Source organism: Accipiter gentilis, chromosome 2 (assembly GCF_929443795.1).
Source record: "Accipiter gentilis chromosome 2, bAccGen1.1, whole genome shotgun sequence".
Lineage (NCBI taxonomy): Eukaryota > Metazoa > Chordata > Aves > Accipitriformes > Accipitridae > Astur > Astur gentilis.
The window spans coordinates 21,465,114-21,480,086 of NC_064881.1; the positions used below are offsets into that span (position 1 = coordinate 21,465,114).

Sequence of the window (14,973 nt, forward strand, 5' to 3'; positions counted from 1 at the left end):
GCAGGGCAATGGGGACCCTGGCTGCGTGCGTTTGTACAGGAGGTGTGGGGTGCTTTTTCCCCTCTCTCCCCCCCCACCCCCCCTTTTATTTTGCAGGTAGGTTTCTGAGGAGCAGAGGCAGGGGTGGCTGTGCCAGTGTGAGTGTGTGTGAGTGTGTGTGTGTGCGTGTGCGCGCAGGGGGATCGCGCTGCTGGCTGCCGTCTCTGGCAGCAGGAGGAAGAGGAGCCCGTTAGGAGCGCGCCCTGCCTCTCTGTCAGTTTCGCCGCACGGCGCGGGGAGGCGACCCGACCCGACCCGACCCGACCCGGCCCGGCGTGGCCCGGCCCGGCACGGCCCGGCCCGGCCCGGCACGGCCCGGCGCGGCCCCGCCGGCGGGGATGCGCGGCTGCCCGCGGGCAGCGACTGCCGACCGTGCGCCGGCGGAGCCCCCGGCATCCCCGCCGCGCCGTGCTGAGCCGAGCCGCCCCGCGCCGCTCCGCGCTGCAGGAAAGACTCCTGGCGGGCAGGGTCGGGGCTACTTCTTTCAGCGCAGCCTTTCTGAGATTTTTGAAAAGGTGGGGGGGCGGGGGGGGGGGGGTTGGGGCGGTTGTTTTGCGGGACAGGGGTCTGGTTTTTTTTTTAAACCGAGGACTAAGGTGTTTAAAAAAAAAAAAAAAAAAAACAAAACACAAAAAACCCCCAGCCAACCGAAAAAAAAAAAAAAAAAGCTCATAAACAGCGAGGAGGCAGTTCGGTTGCTGCTCTGTCTAACTGCTCGTGCCAGAATCAAGTGCATCCCTTCCCATCACGGCGGCTAATGGCAGACGCGTCCCTGCTTCCCCCTCTCGCCTTACATGAAATTTCCTGCAAAAATGCTAATAAACTTTCCCCCCATCCGATGCCAACTTACGGCGGTTCCCCTCCACTCCTCCCCTCCTGCATCTTCTTCTTCCCCCACCCCCCCACCCCCCCCCCAGCCTCCCCAGCAGCGGCAGCAGAAAACGCACGGGTTGGTATTTCTTTTGTTACCTGCGAGCCGGGCGGCCGGGGGTCTCTCCTCGGCTGCTTAGGGCACTGGGTCCAACCGAGAGAGGAGCCACATCAGTCGGGTTCAGCCTGTTTCACCTCAGCGCCGTCCCGAGGAGGCTTTAGCCACCATTCAATAACACACCCTCCTCCTCCTCTTCCTCCTTAGGTACCAAGGCAGAGATCGCAAACATAACACCCCCCCCTCCCCACCACAAAAAAAAAAAAAAAAAAAAAAAAAAAAAAAAAAAAAAAAAAAAAGCCCAACCAAAAGACAACTTGCCAGGCTGAAGATGGTGGATTTACATTAAGCCAGACACAGGCAGGTTCACTCAGGAAGTCTGACCATCCCGTTTTCTGACAGTTGCATTTCCTCGGCTCCATTCCGTCCTCCTCTTTTTTTTTTTTTTTTTTTTTTTTTTAAATTTTCTCTTTATTAGCCTTGTTCCGTTTTTAATCAAGGATTATGTAGTTGGCAGGAGGAGAGCGAGAAAGAGTGGAAAGAGAGGGCTCGCGTGCTTTTGGGGTGGTTGCTGTGAGGGTGGTTTTTTTGATGGTGTATTTTTTTTTTTTTTTTTTTCAATTGTGTTTCCCCTGGATTTGCAGTGGCTCGATCCTTAGGAGCGGTGGTGGAGTGTTTAAAAAGATCATATGTAGCATTATATTTTTAGTTTGGTGGTGGATGGATGGAAGAGGTAGTGAGAAGCCTTTGCAGCCCTGCCTGTTGTTGGTTAGATTGAGGCAGAGACTTGGCTGCGATTGGGACGCGACTGTGACATGGGCATCGATCGCTTCCATTGAGAGCAATGCAAAAACACAGCCTGGGTATGTAACACTCTCAGTGCCATCAACACTTGTTTTACTTTATATTTACTGGCAAAACTGACAGAACGATCCGGAGTGCTTTTCTTTGAAATAAGGAATACAAACATTTGGATGGGAAGGTGCACAAAGAAGATTGTGGAAATAAACGGGGGGTTGAAGGTTGGGGGGTGTGCGTGGGGGGGAAGAGCCTTAATCATCGTTGCTCCACTTCCTATTCAACCGACTGTATTTAAGGAGTTTCTCTCTTTTCTCGACTGGGGGATCCTACTAAACTGGTTGCAATGAAAAAAATCAGACAATCAACCTTGAGGGAATATCTGCTAGTTTTCAGGGTTTGCGGTTTCAGCCGGTAGGAAGGCACACAAAATAAAAGATGGCTAGCCAGCTGTTTTAACCTCTTGCACCTGGCTCCAGAGCTGGGGCTCACCAGGATTATTCAGTTATTCGTGCTATCTGTGCTTGAATATTTATAGTGTACGATCTAGAGATCCACACGGTGCATTGTAGCATCTCTTTATCCTTTAGTCGTGGGCTTTTTGGACTTCGTCAACATAAACATGTATCCAATAGTTTTCATTTTTATGATAATGAACATAGAGGGTCAATGAAATATAGAGGGAAAAGTCGTAAATCTGCAAAAGTGAAACCTACCCAAGGAACAAAGAAAGGTCAGGTAAACCATCTGTGTAAGTCACAGCAATAGTACCTGCTGTTTGGTTTATGCAGTGATACTGCTTTATTATTCTCTAAAATGAAACTTATCCGCTAGATCAAGTTAAAACTAAAGAAAAGCTGTGGAGATGAGGAATGGCATTGCGTGCATCTTTCAGAATAGGGAGACGGTTGTGTTCCTCGGTTTTTGAATAGTTTAGGTTTATTTGTGAAGATGATGCACCAGCAAAGAACATATAAAGGGGGCCGAGAGAAATCACTGTTTAATATTGCAGAATTTACTGCTTCCATTCTGACCATGAGCCTAAATTTACACAATGAAATTTGATTATCTCTAATAACAATATTAGATCCTGCACTGGATGGATGAGAATTGAGGTGGTTTTGTTGATTGCAAGGGTTTAATGTTGCATTTCAGAATCTGATGTGGTTTAGCCTCCCTTCCATTAACTGGAAAACCCCTGAGGTTTTACAATTATTTCTTAAAGATAATACATTTAAGATTGCATTGGTAGGCTGAAGAAAAGTCATAAAGGCAAGAAGGGAAGCCCTTAATAACTCTTGAGATTCAGACATGTTCAGCAGTTAGATTGGCTCTGACTTCACCAAGGGTCGACAATGTGTCATTTCCATGAAGCCAAATTGCCCTCTGCCTATATGATATTAATGTGCAAATCAATATTTCAGGGATTAAATTTCCCTTCTTCATTTTTTATGGTTTCTACCTCAATAAGTCTCAAGTCTATTAGAAGAGGCTGGATGATTTAAAATCTTTCACTGCAGAATGGCTTGTCGTAGCCTTGTTTCACAGACCGTTTTTGGATTTTCGTTATAAAAGACTAAAGGCATTCCAAAGAAGTTGATAGTCAATATAGGGACATACTCACTGTTGTAAAGCCCTTGTTCGATTAAGAGCTAAAAAGGTATTGAAAATATAATATATATGTTTGTATAATATATATACATTCTACTGCTTTAAAAATATTGTGTTAATCACCTATTGATTTATTTCAAAATCAATTGAAGCTCCTTTCTTATTAGTGATTTGTTCAGCATTCTTCAGCCTTGTTGTTAATTTTCTTAAACAGCATGCATGAATTAATCTGCTGGTAGACTGTGTTTTGGGGTTTTCTTTGAAGCATATTTAAAACTAGGCATTTTTACCTATTTAAGATAAGTGGTGTGAACAGTTTAGTATTGTGGGGAGAGCCAGGGCAGTGTTTTCTGCACTTCGGACTCAGCATTGTTTTAATGAAGCTAAGGGGCGTTTTGTAAATATTTCATGATTTCTGCTCAGATGCTTATCAGCAATGTTTATTAAGAGTTTCTATTGAATATTCAGGATTGGTTAAAAATTAAAATGGAGCTATCTGATCTGGGCGGAAACAATACATGACAGAAAATTTAGGTCAAAATATGAGGTTGTGACTTTATCACATAATCTTGGGAAGGCCCTACTGTCTATCATTTAGTGTTGTTTTATAGTCTTAGACCATCTGGACCAAGTTCCGCACAGCTGCATGAATTTCATATGTGATAGAACATTTTTTCCATTCAGTGTGAAATGTTCCTTCCTAAAAACGTACACCAGACTCGCTTAATTTAGTCTGCTAAAAGAAATGCACATGAAAAAGGACAAAAGGCTCTTTAATCTCTGCAAGCTGTTTGTTTTTCTTCAAGATTCCTGTCTGTTTGGGTTTGAAAAGTCATGTTTATTGAGCAGATGATTCTGAGGTGTGACATTAAAATAATATATGATTTTTGTGCTAGTTTCTGCTCTCCTAGTTAATTTGCAGAACTACTTTTTATGCCTGTCAAAACACAGAGTTAATCTATTCTTATTTACAATTAATCTCAATAAAATTAATCTTAACTATGCCTTAGTCAGTAGCTTAAAATATCTAATTATATTCAATTAACTGCTGTCATAGTAATTAACACTGCTTAATTGCCTCTGCATATATTTATGTAAAGCTCATTAGTTACTGCTTGCTCTTTTTTCCTTTTCTCATTCCCATTTTCGGGGCTCTGAGAGCACTGACGTAAAACCCAGACTAGTTTTTGACAATTCGGGTCTTGAAGAACCTGTGACAATGGCAATACATGTGTTCATAACCTGTTATGTAGGTAAATATTTGTGTTTTCGTATGCAAAAAGGGTACCAGAGCTGGGTCTTTAAAGAACTTCCATTCCAGCCCCCCCCCCCCCCCCCCCTTTCTCCTACCCCAAGACATACAAAAATGTTTTCTAGCTTTGTTGATAGAAATATGAGAAGCCAGGTTAAGCTTTGTGTTTATAAATGAAGAGCTTTTCTGCATCTGCCTTGGGGCTGTACCCAGAAGGCAGAGCTTTGCTGCTCCAAATTCATTCAAAGGGTTAAAGACTTGGCCAAGGTTCAAACTGAGAAGCGCCCAGGGAAAGTGCATGTGAATATGTACAAGTTTCATGTAATTAGTGCTTAATTATATTAACATATGCAAATTGTCAACTTAGGAGCTTGTTGAGCTGGCAAAGATCAGCCAGGCACAATTGCTGTATTGTTCTGAAACAATAATGGATTTCAAGTTGGATTGTGAAAACACATAACTAGCTATCTAATTTAACTCATACCATGGTGAAATTTCATTAGTCTCCATGGAGACTGGTTTAATTGTGCTGACTAATGTTCTGGGCTGCAGAATGTCCTAAAAAGAAAGCGTTGTTTGCCTAATCCACCTTACAATGACACTTGTTTGTACATGTTTCCCTTGTGTGAGAATTTGCATATGCAAATAAATAGTTTCTCTGCCCCATTTGTCATGGCTGTTCATTACCCATGAAGAGGACATTGTTACTAGGCTGTTACTGAGTCTCCCAAGACAGGATAGTGTCAACCAGTCCAGCCACATTCTTTCATAATTTGTTTCTGATTAATAGACCAGAGTGAGGCTCATTCTATTCAGGCCTCTGCAAAGGGAAGGTCAGTTCTGTCACTGAAAAGAGTTTCCGCAGCAACTGAAGTTTTTTCTCTCCCTCCCCCTCCCCCCTCTTGCTTTGGCTAAAATAATCATATTTAAAATAATGTATTCTTGCTCTAAGGAATACCTCCACTAATAATCTCTGGTTTCCTAAAGCAAAAGATAGGAAAATAAAGGAGATTCTGGTATTGGAATATTAATCCTGTTTTTGACAGAAAGGTAAACTGATATAATTGCTTTTCAGTCGAAGGAATGGGGGTTTATACAAGTGTGAAAGCATCGGAAAAGGATTAGCATTTTTTTGCATAATGAAAAGCTCTGTTGAATAGGGCACTGAATGGTTGACTGAATGACTGAGATGAAAGGAAGATGAAAATGCAGGCTCCTCTTTCTTTATGCCTACGTTCAGCTCTCCCTAAAGTTATGTTTGTCCAAGACTTGAGAAAACGAGCAGAAGCTCAGATTTTAGCAACTTGCTAAGATGCCCCGAGTTTCCATCCTCATGTGAAGTAATATGTAGGAGAGTAGTGCAGTGAGAGGATGAGAAACACGGGGTTGTGCGGAGGGGAGCTCCAGGAACATGACAGGCAAACCAAATATTGACTGTTGGGCATCGAGGATTCCCAGCACTTTGCTTGGGGGAAAGAAAGAGGGAGGAGGGGGGGCGGCAGGGAGGGAAGGAGCTATTTTAAAAGTTGCCAATGGAAATTATGCATCAACGCATAATAATCTAATAAAGTTTGGTATTCAAGGAAGCAGGGTTTAGTCAATATCTGTTTTAATTATTAAACTACTTCTCTTTTGGAAAAAGTTATGAATTCTGACTCAGTGCTAAGTGTTTAAGTGGTACAGGAGCCTTAGCTGGGGAAAAAATGACTCTCTTCGTTCGGCTTCGAAAACAGAGAAAGCTTACCGAAATGGAAATTGATGCACGCACATAAGGAGCAGGGTTTTCAGCGTGACTGCATCAGCCTACTCAGGTGGTTTAAAACAGTGGGATTCCAGTAGATTCAGGTGGCAAGAAGGGCCCCGGCCTCCTCCTGCCATCAGTGTAGCCCCCACTGACTGCAGCCGGAGCAGGATCAGGCCCCCAGACAGGGCTGCAACTGGTTAGCTGTTGACAATGTGATCAGTGCTTCTAATTATGTTCTCTCAACAGTAATTAGGGCAGTTAAAATACCATAAGTGTTGAGCCACTTTTGAAAGTGGGAAGTGGTTCTTTTGTACGTATGTAAATCAAATGCAGTGTGAATAATTATTTGTATGTATGCATATTAAATAAGCGCTCTTTTTTTTCAGGTCAACGTAATTACCGATTTAGAGCTACTGTGGAGAACTGTTGGTAGATAGACTACATATTAACTTGTTTGGGGGAATTTTTTTTAGTTTGCAGAACATTTAGTTGTAAATGCTTCGTAGTTCAGTATTGGGCTTGATCTGAGAATATTTAAAGAGTTAGAGATGCCTCTAAGAAATCAGGATTATTTAGGGATAACTGAAGTAAAACTGTAAGTGCAGAAAGTGCTTGGTAAAAATAAAGTCAGAAAGATTCTCTTTTAAGATCAAGTTAAAGACCGTCTATGGGGTTTGAGAACGTTTTACTGCTAACTTTATGAAATTCCTTAAAACTTCTCTTAAAGGAACATGCTTAGGGGATATTCTTTCATTCTGGGAACAACTTATTAGTGTATTTCCATAAGAAAAATGTGTTAATTTAAAAAATAAATTCATTTATATTTTAAAATACTGTTAACCAAGCACCATGTGTTATCTCTGGCAAAGTTCCAGCCACTGTAGAACTGGATAACACATGGTTAATAATAACTTATGTGATGTCTGCATTCTTACTGAATGGGCAGAAACCCAGCACACTGAGATACTGGGATTCAAGAATTTAAAGAATAAGATGTAACGCGGAATATGTTTCTGTGAACAGATAGAAGAAACTAAAAGACACATATAGGTTGCTTTTGCCTAGTGGGTAAAACAAACCTAGCAGGTTCTGTTTGGTTGTTGTTGAGATTTGTTGTTGTTTTTGAAAGGGGTAATAAACACATTTATTGATAGCAGGGTTCAGCAGACCTGTAGAGATAAACTTGTTTTGCATACATAAGGGCAGCAGGCTTAGTGTTTAATACATACTACTCTATTCCTTTTTTAATAGTCACTCTTTAGCACTTTTATACCAGTATTTTCATTATTATTGCAGCTTTTGCTGAGTTCCAAACTAAGCCAGAAAAGTTTGTACCAGCCTGAAATATGGCAGTCTTGTTGAGGAATGACTTTTTCTGCTTAAACAAAATATTCTGAGGGATAGTTTAACTGAGTTATATGATCAAAATAAAAGTTTGCCATATCAAGATGCTCTTTTATATGTTCACAGTACTTGGAACCAGCTTTCTATTTAAAAAAAAAAAAAAGAGAGAGAGAGAGATTTAGAAGGTAATTTGTCTAAATTATATTTTATTTGCTTTTGGTACTTTTGAGAACAATTTTAAAGATGCCCAGAAACTGGGATCTCTTTACAGACAAATTTAGCAGACTTTTAGCACTCAGAGTGATCTGGTAGGCTGTACCAGCTCCTAAGAAGGTGTTATAGTCCTTCAGGTCAATAGTTGACAAACTAAAGGCTGTATACACATGATAGACCATGGTGACTCTGAAAACAAACATTTACCATATTGGCTGCAGCGCTGTCTGCAGAACAAGTGATGCACACACTAGATGTACATCTAAAACTGTATTTAAATGGACAAGCATTCTGCTTCTGAAACAAAGAAATTCATACAAAATACCTGTGGTGATGTGAGCCTAGGACACGTAAACCCAAAAGAATTGGATTCTTCCCATTCACCCCAGACTAAATTAACAATAATTCCCCTGAAATCAGAGGAGTAATATGGGTGTAAAACTGGCAAGACATACAGTCTTGATATTAGCAGAAAAAGAATCGGGCCTTTAGTTAACCCGTTGACAATAATCCCATAAAATAAAATTGAAGAGGTTTCATGTTCTCTTTTTGCACTACCATTTCCATTTTTAAGGATGATGTGCTTAGTGCAGAAGGCACCAGAGGGTCTAGTAAGAAAGAAAGATGTTTTCCAGAGAGACTGATGGGGGGCAATTCTGTTCCTTTTACCAGGTAATAGCAGAGCTGAGGCTCTGGGAGCGGCAGCTGCTAAAGGCTTGCTCCTCCCTGTTTTGACACTGAGGCTGCCTTATAAATTCACCTAATCTGAGATGACAAGGCACCTGTCACTGGTAGTGCTCCAGTGTTTGGGGCACTGATGGAAACCTGAAGTAATCCCAGTTATTTCCACACGTGTTCCAGAAGATGGTGGTGTAACGGATCAGAATAATCTCTTTTTGAAGAATAACAAAACCATAACTTTCTTCTTTCCCTTCACTTGTTGGGGAGGATCCTTTGGTTTTTGGTATTCAGAGGGTGAGAGCTTTTGTAAGAAGAGAAGGGAAAAAAAAATCCTTGGATTTGCCAAGTGTTACATGACGGTTTCACATGCAGGCGGTTTTCCTGTGTGAGCAGCCATGGCTGTCCACCTTCAAATAAGAGTTTCTCCTTGTTTAATACCTAACACTTCACGTGCCTTCCCCACTCCAGAAAACAAGGTTCTGAGTGAAAAGTAGCTCCTTAAACAGGGAATTTATTCCTGTGGGTTTCACTCTGGTCCTTTTATGTTTTTGTTTTGTGGTTTTTTTGTTGTTGTTTTTTTTTTTTTTTACATTGAAATATGGTAATTGATTTTGTTTACAGCACTGAGGGTTTAAATTAAAGAAAATGTAACATTTCTAAAATAAATTATTTAGCTATATGGCAAATGTGACCTCTCAATCCCTCAGTTCCTTTGAGTTTTATGAGCCGCTCACCAAAAAAAACACTTTCTTTGCCATTGCAGTGCAGCCATCTCTGGGGTGGGAAGTATCACCCTGTGCACAAACAACCACGAGCCACTCCGCTGCAGCACAGCAATGTGCTCCGGGACTTTTTCCGGCAGGAGCAACCGATTGCTGTAGGGAGGCAAAATATTTCTCGCTGGGTCGTCAGCCAGTGCACTGGGACAGGCATTTCAGCTTCAGTGAAAAGCATCACTGGAGTTTTAAGTCCCAACTGCTCCGGCCTGTGAATTTCTCTTGCGCTTGATGGGTGGTTTCCCCAGCGCTGCTGCAGTTTCCAGTTTTGACCGAGGGCCTCTTCCGAAGTCCAGCGCCGCCTGATCGATTTCCCTGGGTTTGGATCAGGCCCTTGCAAAGAAGAGTGTCATCTACTGAAGGCACCGGCCGCAATTCAAGCAGCGGCGGGTCAGGGCTGCCGGGCAGCCGCTGTCTGGCCCCGGCCCCGGCCCCGGCCCCGGCCCTGCGGCGGGCAGCACTCGCTGAAATCACAGGGCAGAGCAGCGCGGGCACAACTTTTTTTTCCCCCGAGTGGGTGGAAAGGCAACAAGAGACAATGGAGTCAAAAAATGTTAGTATTTAAATACAGCAGAAACTGGGAGCTTGACAATAACCCAGCTACTACAGAGTCAATTCAGCCATCTGGAGATTGTGACACGTCCAAAAAGGGGTGGGGGTGGGGGGGAAGACCTTAAAAATGAAGGATTTCATTCCATGAAATAGAATGAACTGTGTTCTCCACGCAGGCTGCTGCTTTAGTGTGGAACAGCATAGGTCTCTGAGTGGGTTTGTGCATCAAAGATGTACGTACTGAAACACCTAGTGTCTCGCCACAATTGGATGTTATTCTTTCTGGACCAGAGTTGTTTTGCCCGGCACCGAGTTTACTGGTTGATATCAGTTTGTTTTTCAATGTTGTCATTATTTAAAAATAGATTTTGAGGCTGTTTGTTTGAATTTTTTAAATACATACAATGGCAGTGATTTATAAACATTCCTGGTTTCAGCTGTAGCTGTGCAGAAGGGCTGAATCTGCTCTCAGCATATTTTTTACATGATTTTAATAATTAGAGGCAAATATATTAGAAATCTTTTAGGTTCATTTAAAAATCTATGCAATTTAAACAAACGCTGAATTGTGTAATGGTTTGTCTGGGAATTACTCAGGCTGCACAGTGTAATAATATTTTATTAGCTGTCATTTGTTTTCTAGGAAGAAAATGGTGATTTTTATGTTGTGTGTTACGTGAAAACTTGGCACTGAAATGGGACAGTCCCTGAATGTGAATTTCTAAAAAGGTGGGACAGTAGTTGCCCAAAAGGTGAAGACTTGAGAAAAATTGGGGTGGGTCATTTCTTTCCTGAAATGAAGCAGGGTACAGATTAGGAGCCATTAAGGTTTGCCAGGAGTTGCTGGTCATAGAAGCCTGTTTAAGTGCTCACTGTCAACAAGGAAATCATGGGCAGCACTTAAAGTGGCTCACCTCTGATTTATTCATAAACCTCACACGAGCACTTGGCTTTGTTCTTGCTCTGGTAAGGGGGAACTGATGCCAATAAGAACAGGAATAAAGAGCTTCTTGCATGGTCCAAAAGTGAATAGCACTTTATCTCAAAGCATGACCTCCATTCCCAAGATCTGTTGTGTTACAGTTGACTCCGCTAGATGTGTATTCTCAGATGAATTGCTAGAAGAGGTTACAACAAATATATACTTTGTAAGCCCTCTAGATGTAACAAGAACTGTGTAACTGGAACTTAGGTTCTAACTTGACAGAAAGGTTGTGGTATTCGTAGTGAACTGAGAGATTTCCGTTTCAGACAGCGCTTTATGTTGGTGTTTTTAACGTGAGTCAGAAAACAGTATGATTATGTGGCTGCGATTCAAGCAAAAAAAATTATATTCTTTAAGGGATTCATTTAACGTATTTTGATAAAAGCAGACACACAGAAATGTGAAGTAGTTCAGAGACCAAAAAGAAAAAAAAAAAGACAAGAAAAAAGTTGACTTCGTTTTTAAGGCATATTTGATTTCTGCTGCTTTATTTTTGTTTCTCTAAAAAAGGCAGAGTAGTGCTGGCAGTCCATGGTGGGGGAAGGGACCTTGCGAAGACGGTCAACTGCCATGTTTGCACTGGGGCAGAGGTTGAGTACAGTTACTTAAATCCCCAGAGAAACATTTAGTTAACGCTAGTCTCTTTCTGATCCCGTCTGAGTCTGGTTTGCTTTTCTGCTTTTTAATGAAGATTGTTTGTTGCTATGTTTAGGTTATGTTTTTAAACTGACTTGCATTTTCACAACAGATTTGACCAAAAGAGTCATAATGGAAGACAGTGATGAGAGTTAATGATACGTCTTTGATAAAGCAGTCCTCGTGTGCAATCTGATCACAGCCATCAGCTCATTTGTCATGGCTGAAGTGAAAATGTCAGGACCAATGAGTGTATCAGTGCTGAAGGGGGCGAAAGGGCTTTTGGAGACACTTTTGTGCTGGGAGTGGGCCATAGCTTAGATGCAGCTCTAGGGAAATACTGGGATTAGCCAACTCTGTGCACAAATCCCTAGCATAACAGAATTAGTTGGGAAAATGAGGTTTGTTAGGGAAAAAAAAAATCTGTAGAACTGCTCCAGGCTGCAGCCCAGGAACTATGCAAAACAGTAAGGCATTTTATTAAAATAATTTTAGCAACATGAACGTACACACATTCCAACAAAAATCACAATTGGTAGCCAACATTATAACAAAACCCTCTTAATGCATTTTGCATATGTACGTGGGTTTGCTTCTAGAAAAAAAAAAAAGTGCATTTAAAATAAACACGGTCTTCACAATCTTAAAAGAAGGTTTTCTGAATTTGACACAGTGGAAATTAATATAACATATTCAAATACGAACTGATGATGATGATCTTTTTGCATGGGTTAGTTCAAATAAAAGATAAGGGCAGTCTCCCTGCTGTAGACACTTCTTTACTCAAGAGGCGTAATTCATACTATAGGGACGTATTGATTGCCAAACTGGGACTCTGGTATGGCTAGCCTCTTCTCTCTTTGACTGGTCTGTACAATATGTTTCTGAAGAATATCACAGTAGGCAGATGTAGGATAACCTATTGTATATGCCTGCCTTGACATGATCGCAAATGCAAATTTTTTAGACCTCTGTAGAGCAAGGCTTAATATCCCTTACAATTTTTTTTTTTTTTGTTCACATTCATTAGAATAACTCTGAATACTTTTGGCAGCCAGTTTCCATTCTGTTTTTTAACCTTGGTAAATTCATGATCTCAATGGTATCCTGCAGCAATGAGTCCTACTGTCTAATTCCTTTGCCCCTCTCATCATCAGGTTTTAATTTGTTGAGCTTAGCTTTCTTGGAAACCTGCTACTTGCCTTTTGGTAAGCCTCGTCTTGCTTCCTGTTACACGCCTAGGAAGAGCAGGGTGCTTTTGCCGCTACGTTGTCCATAAAAATGCTAAAGAAATCTTGATTTCTTCGAGGTGGGGATCCTACTTGCCAGACATATTCAGCTGCTGTGGAACTGCCTAGGTGTTTAACCAGGTAATCCCATTACCTGCACTGTGCCAGCCCAAGAGGAATGAGCGGGAGTGAGTTATTCCATCTCCAGTGCATGGAGCAGTTACTGAGGAATTATCCGAATACTAGACGTGTGTGGATAATTGTCTGTCTGGCTACACCAGTTAATAATGGCTATTTGCCTGTGGAAGGGATATTTACTTGTTTTGCTCCCGTGTGTTGGATATTGCAGAATTGGGGGTGGTTTAACTTCACAGGTCCGTGCCGAGGGGGTTCAGCAGACTGTCAGCACTGGGCTGAGAGCAGTTTTTCCTTTGTTTGATGTTGCTATTAGAGGTGCTGCCTCAAGTTTATCATCTTTCCTTTGGATTTAATGGAAGGCTGAGGAGAAAATTAAGTTTGGTATCGGCTCCATTGTATCACTGATCTGGTAGCGGCCACCATCACGCAAGGCCTTCGAAACGGAGCAGCGTGGCAGAGGACAGCACCGGCCCTCGCTGCGCTCTGGGTTATTAGCGTGTCTGTGCTGCTACCGTGCGTTGCACAGTGTTCGGCCATGGCGGAAAGCTCTCGCTTCCTTTTTCTTTCCCAAAACTTGGGCAGAAGTTTGGGAGCAGGCAGAACTAGTACGTATGCTGACTGGAGTGGGTGGAGAGCAGGGGATGTGTGGCAGAGCCTTAGGCTGTGGCTCAGATACCAGGTAATCGCCTCTGGTAAGCCTAGGCTTCCTCGCAGCGGGCTTGGAGCTAGCATGTGAAACTACCTTTTGTGGTCACGGGCTTCAGGCCCGTGGTCCTTCTGGGCCTTCTCGTGCTATGAACATGGCCACAGGGACTAAAGATACCAGGTAACCTCGAGTCTGGCATAGAAACATGTAATAAAGCTGCAGCCACTCGCCTTTAAACCCCAAACACTTCTCTGTTTATGCGTGTCAGTGTGAGTGGCAGCAGCAAAGTAATTTATTTAATCTAACTAGTACTTATCTTTGTTAGGAGTCGTCTGCAGATTTCTTCCATTTCATGTACGGTGAATTGTCCTCTTTCAGATAATGTGCTTGTACAACCTTTTTTTTTTCTTTTTTTTTTTTTTAAATTCTATTGATTTACGGTATTGAAGTGAAATATCTGATACCTGTTTCCTGCACTTTGACTGTACGTAGTCAAAGAAGCTGATGAAATTCTTCCCTCTCTTCCACAAGCCCTTTAGCTGTTTTAAATGTATAATTATCATTGCATGTCATTTGATAGCTGCACTAATTGCTGCCAACCATTGTCTGTTTGCACTTAATGCTGAAACCTGATCAACATCCTGCTTTGGTTGATGTTTGGTGGTAAACTTTAATTAACTCTTATTGCATTGAAGAAGAGCTCAGTCTCTGTGCTAACTAATCATTTACCTTCATTATGTCCTGACAGCTCCACTTGTTCCTGGTACTAATAGATACACCAGTCAGTAAATAAACCTGCAAACCTTCATGCCTTGAAGTTGTTCCACATTGATATTTTGTTGCTTAAAGTATAATGGCGTAAAGATAATTATTTCAGTTAGTTTTGTATCTCTGCTTTTCCAGACACCAATCTCAAATTGCCTTTTTCATGCCAGACAATATCATTTTAATAGTAACTGTAGATTTAAGATAACATTATTCCTTCAGCATGGTTCCTATATACATGCATCTTTTGAATCAATACAATTAAGCTTGTCTCCTGTTGGAATTCTTGTAATTATTTTTCCTGAAATACTTTTCCTGTAATGATATTGAAGTTAAAGTAATCAGGTTACTGGCAAATCATGTAAAATTCAACTCAAAATTGCTGGCTGCTTGATTTTAATTTGTCTGACATCAAGTTTGTTTGAAAAGGGATAATATGTGGTTAAACCAAGGAGCTTATAATTATGGTTGACATTTGTTTGTTTATAATGAAATCTAATTAAAGTTCATACATTTTAAAACACAAAAGTTAATTACTGAATTGCTCACTTCACTTATGCACAGCAGTCAAATTAACTTGCAGAGCAAAAAAATGACAAAAGACTATGCATAATAAAAACAAAATGCCCAGCTGAT

At 41.5% G+C, this 14,973-nt stretch overlaps 1 protein-coding gene across 3 annotated transcripts in view; it reads left to right on the forward strand.

Moving 5' to 3' along the window:
- Window positions 1-14,973, forward strand: part of ZFHX4 (zinc finger homeobox 4) — a 158,297-nt gene that overhangs the window by 6,903 nt on the left and 136,421 nt on the right. Inside the window, exon 1 of one of the 3 annotated variants that reach the window (XM_049823058.1) lies at window positions 1,748-1,830. The exons of the other annotated variants lie outside the window; for them this stretch is intronic. The gene's annotated coding sequence lies outside the window, so the exon portion shown is untranslated. Of the gene's footprint in view, window positions 1-1,747; window positions 1,831-14,973 lie in introns of those variants that run through there. 3 annotated transcript variants of the gene reach the window in all.